Raw genomic sequence first — 12,445 nt, forward strand, 5'->3', positions numbered from 1 at the left:
GTGAACAGAATGTCTGACATTCCTGTTTTATACCTGTCAGCCAGGACTCCCTGATTGCACCAGATTAACAGCCCCAATCAAGGAACTCATATTCTTTGAGGTCCACCTGGCTGACTTCGTTGCAATCACTACAAACTGTAGGCAGGAATGTGGAATGATTCGGATCCAGACATAAATGGCAGAGCAGTTTCAAAGGGCCAAATGGCCTACTTCTGCTTTTAATGCCTATGTCCACGTTTTTATCTGGACTGTGCCATGTGAGATTGAACCTCAAAGCTATTGTGGATGTCTGAGGCTATCCCCAGAATGAAAATTCAACCCCAGACAAATGCAGGCTGACGCTCCAGTATCATTCTGAGAGAGTGCTGCACTGTTGAAAGTGCTGTCTTTCAGATGAGATGTCAAATTGGGATTCTGTCAAGTGCATTGTTAAAGATCCCATGGGATTATTCAAAGAAAAGCAGGGGAGCGATGAATAGCTTGTCAGCTAATATGAATCCCTCGATCACCATCACAAAAATGGATCATTAATACAACGTTTGTGGGAACTTGCTGTGTGCAAATTGGCAGTTGTTTCCTAAATTACTGCGTAACGAAAAGTACCTGATTGGCTGTAAAGCACTGTAGACATTGTGAGAAGTTCAATATAAACGCAAGTCTTACCTTCTGATATGGGAATTACCTTCCTAAAAGAACAGGGGCATTGTACCAGGTGATAACAACTTCTGCAGATAGTAAACCAGCCCTGTGCAACAATGCTCTTAATTGAATGCTAACAGCCACATGAACTGTAGCTGGGCAGCCTCCTGAGGAATTGCAAGAGCTTGCATTATGCTGATCCGAACTGACTGCAGTCTCTTTGGGAATGCACTAGAAGTACCATTTGTAATACATTTTTTATGGCATCTTTGCAAACGCGCCATCACTTAATAGAGTTGTGTGAGGCCAAGGTATAAATAGAAGAATGATGGATTCACTTATTGGGTTAAAATGCTTTGTTAGAACTGAGAAGAGCAACATAAAGTCCCTTTTTCTGGAACTGATCAAAATATAAAATATTAAAAAGTAAACACAGTCTTTAACTCTCACTCATGCGGTCCCTCTCTGTCCTAAATCCTTTTATCTGCTGCCTGTTCTTTTATAAAATTATTTCATGGAATGCAAGCATCACTGGCTGGACCAGTACTCAATGCCTGTCCTTAATGGGACAGATGGTAATGTCATTGTTGCTTGTAATCTGGAGGCCTAGTCTATGGTCTGAGGACAAAGGTTTCAAATCTCTCCATGGAAGCTGGTGATATTTAAATTCAATCACACTAAGCAGAAAAAGATTACTTAACTTTTCCAGAGCTAACTCCCAGTATTGCTCTCTGTCTATTATGGACAACGTCAGGCCATTGAAAGATGTGAAAAAATTGAGAAGAACAGCATTTTAAAATGTATTTTCTGCTTTATGGTGTCTTCATTTGGGACTCTTTTGACATAGGATAAGTTTGTAGAAAGAATATTTACGTAGGGGCCTCATTGACTGGCTGGAAGCCCCAGTTGACACAAAACAATGGGCAAATCCCATGAGATTTGACTCATTGCAATCTCACTGAACTGCATTGACGAGCTACCCGTACTTTCAGCACAGCCCAGTCTAAAAGCAATGAATGTCTTCCTCATGTACATCCATTTGTGAAGTTTGGAATAAGATTGTTTTTAAAATAATCTCTGATCTTTCAAAGTAAATGATAGAACTCACATCAAACTTGAAAAAATCATTGGCATCAATTTCTTACAGAAGGACGTACATGTATATGAGAAAGGCTCTGATGAAGAGTCATCTAAACTAGAAACATTAGCTTGCTCTCTCTCCACGGATGCTGCCTGACCCATTGTAATTTCCAGCATTTTTGTTTTCTGTACAGACTCCAGCATCTGCAGTAATTTGCTCCTACATGTATCTGAGGATCATTTCAGAGATGATAAAATTCCATTATTAGAAGAGAAGTCTTTTCCTTTGAAGCATGAGGTCATGGGATCACTACCTATATTCTCTACTTTGGTTTTCATTTCAGGACTATTAGAATAAAATGTCATAGCATACAAGGCTAGGGACCAATTCTGGGAATGAGATTAGAATAGGTGTTTTTGATGATAGGTGCAGACACAATTGTCCGAAGGGCCTTTTTCCATGCTGTAAAAACTCTACGACTTTATGAATATTATTTCCATTGTATGTTACCTGATGACTCAGAAATTGCAAGTGATTATATACGGAAGATAACAATGAGCTATTAATACTAAAATACATCAATTGGAACTGAGATGAAATGGGATCATTTGTTTGTCACTGAAGCACATTCAAAGGAAATTAAAATGAAATGATCCAACCTGGTATATTTATTTCCCATCATTCTGCAGCTTTTAACCACTTAACTCCACAAAAACCAGGTACCCCATAAAGGCAGAATCGCAGTAGAGCAAACCTCATTACATTTGTTCCCATTCTGCACAGAATTCTAATGTAGAAAGTGACTTTGCATTCACTTTGACTGCACACAATCCCAATGCATCACACACATTCCCATGGCCTGGCTCTCCCATATGCAATGACAGACAGTGGTGCAAAGGCAATGCCACTGAAACAGGGCCTAACTAATGCTCTAAGGGATTGGGTTCAAACTCACCCTGCATTTGGTGGAATTGATGTATCTGGAATTGACAGTTCGTCTCAATTACAAAAAAATGTGGTGCTGGAAAAGCACAACCAGTCAGGCAGCATCCAAGGAGCAGGAGAATTGATGTTTTGAGCATAAGCCCAGGGCAACATACAATGGAAATAATATTCAGAGAGTTTTTACAGCATGGAAAAAGGCCCTTCAGACAATTGTGTCTGCACCCATCATCAAAAACATCTATTCTAATCTCATTACCAGTATTGGCCCCTAGGTTTGCATGCTATGACATTTTATGCTCAATACATTGACTTTCCTGCTCCTCGGATGCTGCCTGACCTGCTGTGCTTTTCCAGCGCCACACATTTTGATTCTGATCTCCAGCACCTGCAGTCTTCAGTATGTGGTCTCAGTGATAACAGCTATGGCAACTACTGTCAGCTGCTCTAAATAAAAAGTTTCATTCACTACCTTTAGGGAAGAAAATTCATCATCTTTACCTGGTCTGGCCTTCATGTGACTCCAGACCCATACCATGTGGTTGTCTCTTAGCCAATATTCCCTCGAAGGGTCTGTGCATACTGATTAGTCTGTGGGTACTTTGACTTCTGGTTCCAGAAGATCTTGGAGGTTTGCATAATGGCAGGACAAATGAGAGGGAACATAACTCTAACTGGCCAAGCAAGCCAACAATTCAAGAGCAATTATAAATAGGCAACAAATGCGGGCCTTGCCAGTGATGCCACAACCGGAACAGAGATTTATTCTTTCATTCCAGTTGTAGAGCATTCCAATGTACAAAGCCCTTTCAAGTCCACCTTTCATAATTCCAAAGCTCAGGAATTCCTGGAGGTCTGGTATTTATCCATTGGTTCCATAAACAAACATATTGAAATAGACCCCATTTACAAACCACTACAGCACAACACCAGAAATACAACTACCTGCCTAGACAGACCGAATCATGTAAATTCTGGGCAGGTCACAATTCCAGCACTTCATCCGAATGTTATACAGCACTGAAGATGTCACCCAGTCGGGAGACAAAACACTTGCAGAAAAATCAACCAGATTGGCGAACTGAAAAACAGTTCAACCACAACTTGAGCTGCAAATCTTCACAGAAAACTTAACTTCCAAAGTATCCAACCCTTTTACATTGAAGTCCATTGCACAAACTTCCATTACAATTCCCTTCCATTAAGATTTTGTGTTAAATTACAGTACTCATAAACACATGCAAAGCTTGTGTTGAAGGGGTGCAGCTCTGTTAGAGATGTTATCTTTTTTAAGTAGTGACTTTAAACAGAGCTCACATGAGCAGAAGGGATACCATTGTTCCCTTTCCAGTGTTCACTCAAACCCAGCAACAAAAAACAATTAGCTAGTCACTGTTTCATTTGATGTTTCTGTGTCTATCTACATAATGAGAGTCAAAGGCAACTCATTTTCTCATTCCTTCATGGAGTGTGGGCATTGCCACCAAGGTCAGGCTGTGTTGCCCACCACTAATTGTCTTGACCACTTACAGCCATAGAGTCATAGAGATGTACAGCATGGAAACAGACCCTTCAGTCCGACTCATCCATGCTGAACAGATATCCCAACCCAAGTGGGCGGCACAGTGGTTAGCACTGCTGCCTCACAGCGCCAGAGACCTGGGTTCAATTCCCACCTCAGGCGACTCTCTGTGTGGAGTTTGCACATTCTCCCCGTGTCTGCGTGGGTTTCCTCCGGGTGCTCTGGTTTCCTCCCACACTCCAAAGATGTGCAGGTCAGGTGAATTGGCCATGCTAAATTGCCCGTAGTGTTAGGTAAGGGGTAGATGTAGGGGTATGGGTGAGTTGCGCTTCGGCGGGTCGGTGTGGACTTGTTGGGCCGATGGGCCTGTTTCCACACTGTAAGTAATCTAATCTAGTCCCAGCTGCCAGCATCTCTCCAAACTCTCCCTATTCATATACCCATCCAGGTGCCTTTTAAATGTTGCAACTGTACTGGTCTCCACCACTTCCTTTGGCAGCTCACTCCATACATGTATCACTCTCTGTGTGAAAACTTTGTCCCTTAGGTCTCTTTTATATCTCTCCCCTCTCACCCTAAACCTATGCCCTCTAGTTCTGGATTCCCCCACCCCAGGGAAAAGACTTTGTCTATTTATCCTATCCATGCCCCTCATGATTTTATAAACCTCTCAGCCTCCAACGCTCCAGGGAAAACAGCCCCAACCTATCCAAATCCTCCAACCTTGGCAACATCCTTGTAAATCTTTTCTGAACCCTTTCAAGTTTCACAACATCTTTCCAATAGGAAGGAGACTAGAATTGCACGCAATATTCCACCAGTGGCCTAACCAATGTCCTGTACAGCTGCAATATGACCTCTCAACTCCTGTACTCAATACTCTGATCAATAAAGGAAAGCATACCAAATGCCTTCTTCACTCTCCTATCTACCTATGGCTCCACTTTCAAGGTGCTATGAATCTGCACTCCAAGGTCTCTTTGTTCAGCAACACTCCCTAGGATCTTACCATTAAGTGTATAAGTTCTGCTAAGATTTGCTTTCCCAAAATGCAGCACCTCGCATTTATCTAAATTATCTCTACCTGCCACTTCTCAGCCCATTGACCCAACTGATCAAGATGCTGTTGTAATCTGAGGTAACCTTCTTCGCTGTCTGCTACACCTCCAATTTTGGTGTCATCTGCAAACTTACTAACTGTACCTCTTATGCTGGCATCCAAATCATTTATATAAATGATGAAAAGTAGTGGACCGATCCTTGTGGCTCTCCACTGGCACAGGCCTCCAGTCTGAAAAACAACCCTCCACCACCACTTCAGAGAGCAGCTAGGAGTCAATCACATTGAGGTGTGTCTGGAGTTACATGTCGGCTGGACCAGGTTAGGATGGCAGATTTCCTTCCCAAGAACACATTAGCTTTTGCAACAATCAATGATAGTTACATGGTCACCTTCATTGTTTATTCTGGATTTACTAGTTTAATTCCAATTCCACCATATGCTCAGGTCCCCAGACCATTTGCCTAGGCCTCAAGATTACTAACCCAGTGACATTACCACTAGTTATCTTTAATAATACCGATCATCAGTGTGCAATAAATTACACATTGTAATGTAAGATAAGTCTCACTTCTTGTCAAGATCTAGAGTGGTCAAAACTCCACCATTGATAATAGAATCAGTGTAGAAAGGACAATAGGGTTCTTCTGGTGCAGTTGTAGTGTCCCTACCTCTGAGCCAGAAGGTCCTGATTTGAAGTTTACTTTCCTCAGAATTGCTTATAGCATGTTGGAACAGGTAGATTACACCATGCTATCATTCCCCCATTGGTTGATAAACTCTTGGAATCATCTGGAAGTATATAAATATAACTATGTTATTTTCTCCATTTTATGCAAAACTCAATTAATCAAGTCATGACCTATTCAGCTGGTAGCACTGTCACCTCCTAGTCAGATGGGTTCACTGCAAGATATAAGTAGAATAATCAAGGTTGACACTCCAATACAGTACTGAGAGAAAACCTTTTCACATAACAAGTGATTCGGGGATTCAGTGGAAATATGGTGGAGGCAGGTTCAATTGAAATATTTAAGAGGGTATCAGGCATTTACTCAAACAGAAGAACATATCAGGCAATCACTCAAATAGAAACAAAGAGAATGGCATGAAGTCATGATGCTCATTGTGAGAGGCTGTACAGACATGATGGGCTGAATGGCCCTATAAGAATTCCTCTCATTCTGTGCATTGAGGGTGAATATTGGCCAGGGCACCCAGGATAACACCAAGTGTCTTTTGAATAAGGTACCAACTACCCCCCAAAAGGGAAGGAGGTTAAGTTCCCCATTACAGCACGCACTTAGGATCATGGCAACGTGCTGCTGAGGCCAGAGATCGAAACACTGGCAATCCTCAGCAAATCCGGCATCTATGTACAAAGCAACAGAATTAACATTAGAACCCTGTTTGAAAGGTCATCAACTCATGACAGGTTCTATTTCTTCACTTGCTGAGTAATTCCTTCATTTAGTCAGCAGCTTCCCAAGCTTTTCACTCGTACATTGGATTGAACTCAGCAATTAAAGTTCTAGAATTTAGGATATTAGAAGTTTAAGGTTAAAGTATTCAAGAAGTTTACTGAGTAGATAAAGACAAACTATTTCCACTGGTTGAGGATGACAGAACCAGGGGGATTACTCCAAGAAATAGGGCAAGACTGTTCAAGAGAGATATTAGAAAACACTTTGACACACAAAGCATGGTAAATGTTTGGAACTCTCACCCACAAATAGCAGTGGATGTTAGGTCAGTTGTTAACTGTAAATCTGAGATAGATAAATTTTTGTTAAGCAAAGGTATTAAGAGATATGGGCCAAAGGCAGGTATATAGAGTTAAGCCATAGATCAGCCATGATCTCATTGAATGGTGCAATATGCTGAAGGCCACATAGCCTACTCCTGCTCCTTCTCCTATGTCCTAAGCCTGTGGTACTCACTGCCCTCTGACTGAGCTGCCCGCCCCTCTCTGAGTCACTGTGTGGGGAAATGCTTTAAAATACCTTTAAAATTACAGTAAGGAGAATTCGTGACACACAACACACAGAGATCTGCTGGGTGTTAGTGTGAGCGTGTGAACAGCCCCATTACTGGTGGGAAAAGGCTGCAGGCTAATGTCTTTCTGCCAAAATATGACGAATGCCTTTGATGGGGATGTAAATCGTTTCCTTTCAAGATTAGAAAGTGGCTTTTTGTTGTAACTGTATTGAAGCTGTAATGGAGAATGGTCAAAATTCCACTCTTTTCAACAAAGTCTGTCAGTTTTGGATATTTGATACCTACGTATAGATATTTATGAATAAATAAATTCATAAATACAAATTTATGCAAAAATAGCATGACTGATCATTAGTTCCTGACATTCCTGTTTTATTTTAGTAAAGTGCTTGGCATTCTGACATTGAATTGAGCCTATCAGCTGGGAAATGATGGTCTGAATTGATGTTCCAGCACAGAGACAGAGAGAATTGAGGGCGGTGTAGCTGCAGCCTTGAATACACGGGGTTGGGGGTGTGGGGGGGTTTCCCTGCCGGGGATTCCCCGCCGCCACGTGACCAACGCCACATTCCATGTGACGTCAGGAGAGACTCCCCAAGCTCCAAAGAACAGAACAAAAAGAGAGCGCGAGAGAACAAAGATAAAGGGAATGGGGAGAAGGAGAGAAGGAAAACGCCCTCAGCTTCACACACCTTCGCAGGCGGATTAACACAGGGTGATGGATGACAAACATCTTATTCTCTTCTTTCATTAGCAGAAGTGATTTTGTTGATGATCCCTTTAAGTGGATTTTTCCTGTAGCTCACTCCTGCAGTAAATGCACCATCTGTCTCTGTGTGGGGGGGGTCTCCCTCTGTCACTTACCCTCTAGCTATCTATCTTGCGCTGTCTGCGTGTACCTGTGCCCCTCTCTTTCTGCCTTTCTCTCTCTCCGTTTCTTTTTGCCCGCTCGGTTCCCGTCTCTCTTTCCCCCCATCTCTTTCTCTCCCTATTTCTGTCTCTTTGTCGCTGTGTCTCTCCACTTCTCTCAATTATCTCTGTTTTTATTGCTCTATTGCTCTGTCTCTATTTCTCTCCTTCTTTCAGTCTCTATTTCTATCCCCGCATTTGTCCCTGTCTCTATGCATCTCTGTACCCTCTCTATCTCTATGTACCCTCTGCCTCTCTATTTCTGCCTGTCTTTATTTCTGTCTTTATATTTCCCTCCGTCTCTATATACCTCTGCCCCTCTCTCTCTCAAATTCTCTGTGTCTCTGTCTCTGTGTGTATTTCTCTCTGTGTCTATGTCCCTGCCTCTCTCTCTCTCTCTGCCTCTAATTTTCTGTGCTCCTGTCCCTATTTCTGCTTCTGTGATGTGTCTCTGCCCCGTCTCTTTTTCTGTGTCTCCATTTCTGTCTCTGTTTCTATCCCAATCTGTGTGTACCTGCACCAGTCTGTCTCTATGTACCTCTGTCCCTGTCTCTGTCTCTCTATCTCTGTTAATTGGCTGATGCATAAGAAAACACAATTTAAACTGAAACCAGAGATATGAATCGAATCAGATTGAGCGAGACTTCCTTTCCACCGTCATTGAACAGACGAGGATGGAGGAGGCAGCGATTTGGCTGGAGATGATGTCTGGGAATCCAGGCAGATTTTAGGAGTTCCACTTTCTGCTGGGGGGGGGGGGGAGTGGGGGGGGAGTGAGAGTACTAACTTGTCCCACACAATGTCGCCTTCCTCAAACCCCTGTCCCCCTCAGTGACCCGAACCGAGAGCCCAGTGAATTAACCGTGATATTGTCACAATCCCACAGTCACGATTCCTCCTGACCTTTCCTGCAGCGCTATTTGAGAAGCTGCACGCCGCTCTGGGAGATTCCCTCTCGTCTTCCACCAGGCCAGTTCGATTAATCCTCATTCCGTTTGCATCCGAGGCAGATACTTCCACCCCCTCCTTCCCCATTAGTTACCGACCCCCCCCCCTCCCTGTCTGGCTCCTGCTCCCTGGGGAAGATTCCAGCTTCTAGGAATTGCCTGGCGTTGGCTGTATAATAAACTTTCCCAACACGCCTTTTCATGGGACAACTCCAACCGTCCCCTATCCTATCCAACCCGGATCCACTGGTAGCCCGAATTTCTTGGGATAAGGTGAGGATTTCAATTTCATTCTCTCGGTTCCACCTCCCCCCACCCCCTCCACCCCCGGCCCTCTCTCTGGCCCCCACATGGTCATCTGTGTGTGTGTGTGTGAGAGAGAGAGAGATGAATTCACTTTGATTCTTCGTAGACCGTGAGCCACCTTTACAAGTTGCTGGGATCTCGCTCAGAGACAGGTTCGTCTAAACTACGATGGATGACTTTGTCTAAATGCGGCGCAGACAAGAGTCGGAGCAGAGTCTCTGATGTTCCCTCACCAACCTGTTCAGCGATGTTGTTACATGGTATATGTTAGTGCACATCTCTACAACAGGCGGGACTTGAAGTCAGACCTTCCGGCTCAGAGGTAGGGACACTACCACTGCGCCACGGGAGGCCTTTTCTCAGACTGTCCTGAGGAAGCCTGTCGCGACCTCAACTCTCTAGAGGAGTAGTTGCTGTTATTCCCTTTCCAAGGTCAGGCGCCCCGCCACCTCTGCCTGTGCACCAGGTAAAAAGCTCCTGTCAATGGAAAGACTGCTCTGGGTTTAAGATCATTGGGTTTAGAGCTCAGTCAGAAATCCACTGCATTCACATCCCTCGGTTCTGCACTTCACTCCAAATCAGTTTGACCCAATCGGCAGCTGATTGAATAATCTATAGATGTATTCAATATAGACATAATACTGAAACAAGTATTTATATAATAACATGCAGTCACCTGTAAACATGAATTTAAATATATGTATGGATTCAGTGTATATAGTTTTGAATATATATGGATTTGAGTATGTGTGGATATATTATAGAAAGGGATTCAAATATATTTGAAATCTACATATATAGATTTTAATGATATATAGATTCAATATGAATGGATTTGAATATGCATAGGTTTGAATATATATAGATCATCATTTATGGATTCAATATATCATATATGCATTCAAATCGTTTTAAATATGTATAGATTTAAATATATGTAGATCACTTAATATATGGATTTGAATATAAATCGTTTTGAATAAGTATGGATAAAATAGATTAAAATTTGAATATATTTAGCTATACATAAAATAGGTAGATTTGAACATACATTATTTCATTTCGTTTGGCTTCAAGTGCATGTAAGTTTAAATATCCATTGTTTTATATATATAATGTTTTGAATATATGTGAACTCAAGCGTGGATTTGAAAAAAATCGTTCTAGATGTATTTGAATATATTTGGTTTCATAATGTATATATTTGAATATAAATATCCATGGACCATGCTTTATCTATTTTGGGTATGATATTTGAGGCGCAATCTACAAGTTATTGTATACTCGTGTATAAAGGTGAGGAGTAAAGATTACAGCTGAATCGCAGGTCTCAAAATTTTGATCCGGGCTTTTTGTTTTAGATATCTCTGGTTGTGTGGTCCCTGTTGTCGCGACGACTTATGGGAAATTCCCACATGTCCAACTCCTGGGAGTGAAGATTCCTAGTGCCCCATTCACAAGTGAGATCCTGAATTCAGGACGGGCGGCGGCTGTACTATCGGACAGACAGTGGGAGCTGTGAGCTGGACTTGAGACTCGGGAATCACACACGCACATCCCAACCCCAGACCAGCCCAGAGGCTGGGAATCAGCACTGGGACTAACCTCGGCCAGGAAATCCCTCAAACCAGGATTAAACGTAACAGAAAGGAAAGCTCTCAACCTGCTGACAGAGGGAAATCAGCAGAACGAACAGAGAGACGAGGAGTTCCAGCGCGCGGATCAACATTTGCTGTTTGTACCGACCGAAGTGAAACTTCCTGCAATTGGGATTGTTATCATGCAGCCAGGAGCGTACGGGACGGGCGGAGGATAAAGGAAATAAAAACCGGGAATAAACATTCCTGAGGGACACGGGAAATATTGCACAGCACCAGAAAGTCCAAGAGAGATAAAGACATTTTCATTATTTGCAATGTTGGGCAGAATATTCGGTTAATTCAGAGAGAGAGAGAGGGAGAGAGACTGATAACCAGCAACTGTTACGGTAAAAACATCTAAACTTCCTCCTTGCATTTGATGTGACCATCTTACACATTTTGACTTTGTTCATTTTTTATATATATTGCGCTTGTGATTGTTAGTCACAAGGGGGAATTTATGATCATTGTATTGTTAAAAAAAAACTTTCTTTTCTTGGAAGCAGTTTAATCTTAACTTTGCTTTCACTGCCTTTACCTTTCGTTTCCAAAACACACATCTTATTTCCCCTGTTGCAAACGGCGAGTGCGAGGCTTTATTAGTGTTTCCCTCGATTTCTCTAACAACCGCCACCCCCAAAAGGGAACAGGATCAGAGGAGGATCTTAAAGAGCAGACGGGAATGTGGGAAAGGTCGAGAGGACAATAGAGAGAGAGATAAAGATGTAACGCCAAGTTTGAGGAAAAACGGAGTGAAGGCTGTAGCTGTTTCGGTCTTTGCACCAGGTAGGAGGGAGAGCAAGGGCTATGGGGGAGGGGGGGGGAGTTGATATTCACACCGACGTGCCCCCCACCCCCCCAACTCTGCTCCTTATCCCTGGATTAGCGGTGCTGGAAGAGCACAGCAGTTCAGGCAGCATCCAACGAGCAGCGAAATCGACGTTTCGGGCAAAAGCCCTTCATCAGGATTAATCATCAAGTGCTCTTCCAGCACCGCTAATCCAGTATTTGCTTTCCAGCATCTGCAGTCATTGTTTTTACCTCCTTATCCCTGGCCCTGCCCGAGTCTAGGTGAGGAGTCAGTGGGATTTACATGAACCGGGGGTGACATGAGAGCGTTTCACTGAAACTGGCGTCAGAAGTGACGGTTTCCATTGACAGATCTCCCATCGTTTCTCTGAGAATGAGACTGTGCTGTTCCCGAGACGAGGTAAAAACAAGGACTGCAGACGCTGGATCTCCCCACCCTTCAGGCTCTCTGCCTCTATTCCTGATGAAAAGGTTTTGCCTGAAACGTCGATTTTCCTGCTCCTCGGATGCTGCCTGACCTGCTGTTCTTTTCCAGCACCACCCTAATCTATTCCCTAGACTCGGGCAGGGCCAGGGATAAGGAGCAGAGTT

At 43.1% G+C, this 12,445-nt stretch overlaps 1 protein-coding gene across 5 annotated transcripts in view; it reads left to right on the plus strand.

The window, feature by feature from the left end:
* The window catches only part of LOC140462848 (delayed-rectifier potassium channel regulatory subunit KCNS2), a 52,906-nt gene that overhangs the window by 12,792 nt on the left and 27,669 nt on the right, over positions 1 to 12,445 (plus strand). For 2 of the 5 annotated variants that reach the window (XM_072556222.1, XM_072556217.1), the window contains one exon: positions 10,766 to 11,391. The gene's annotated coding sequence lies outside the window, so the exon portion shown is untranslated. Of the gene's footprint in view, positions 1 to 9,214; positions 9,372 to 9,611; positions 9,727 to 9,749; positions 9,871 to 10,765; positions 11,392 to 12,445 lie in introns of those variants that run through there. The other 3 variants (XM_072556219.1, XM_072556220.1, XM_072556221.1) reach the window with 3 other exon arrangements.

The sequence above is a fragment of the Chiloscyllium punctatum genome, chromosome 37, assembly GCF_047496795.1.
Source record: "Chiloscyllium punctatum isolate Juve2018m chromosome 37, sChiPun1.3, whole genome shotgun sequence".
NCBI lineage: Eukaryota > Metazoa > Chordata > Chondrichthyes > Orectolobiformes > Hemiscylliidae > Chiloscyllium > Chiloscyllium punctatum.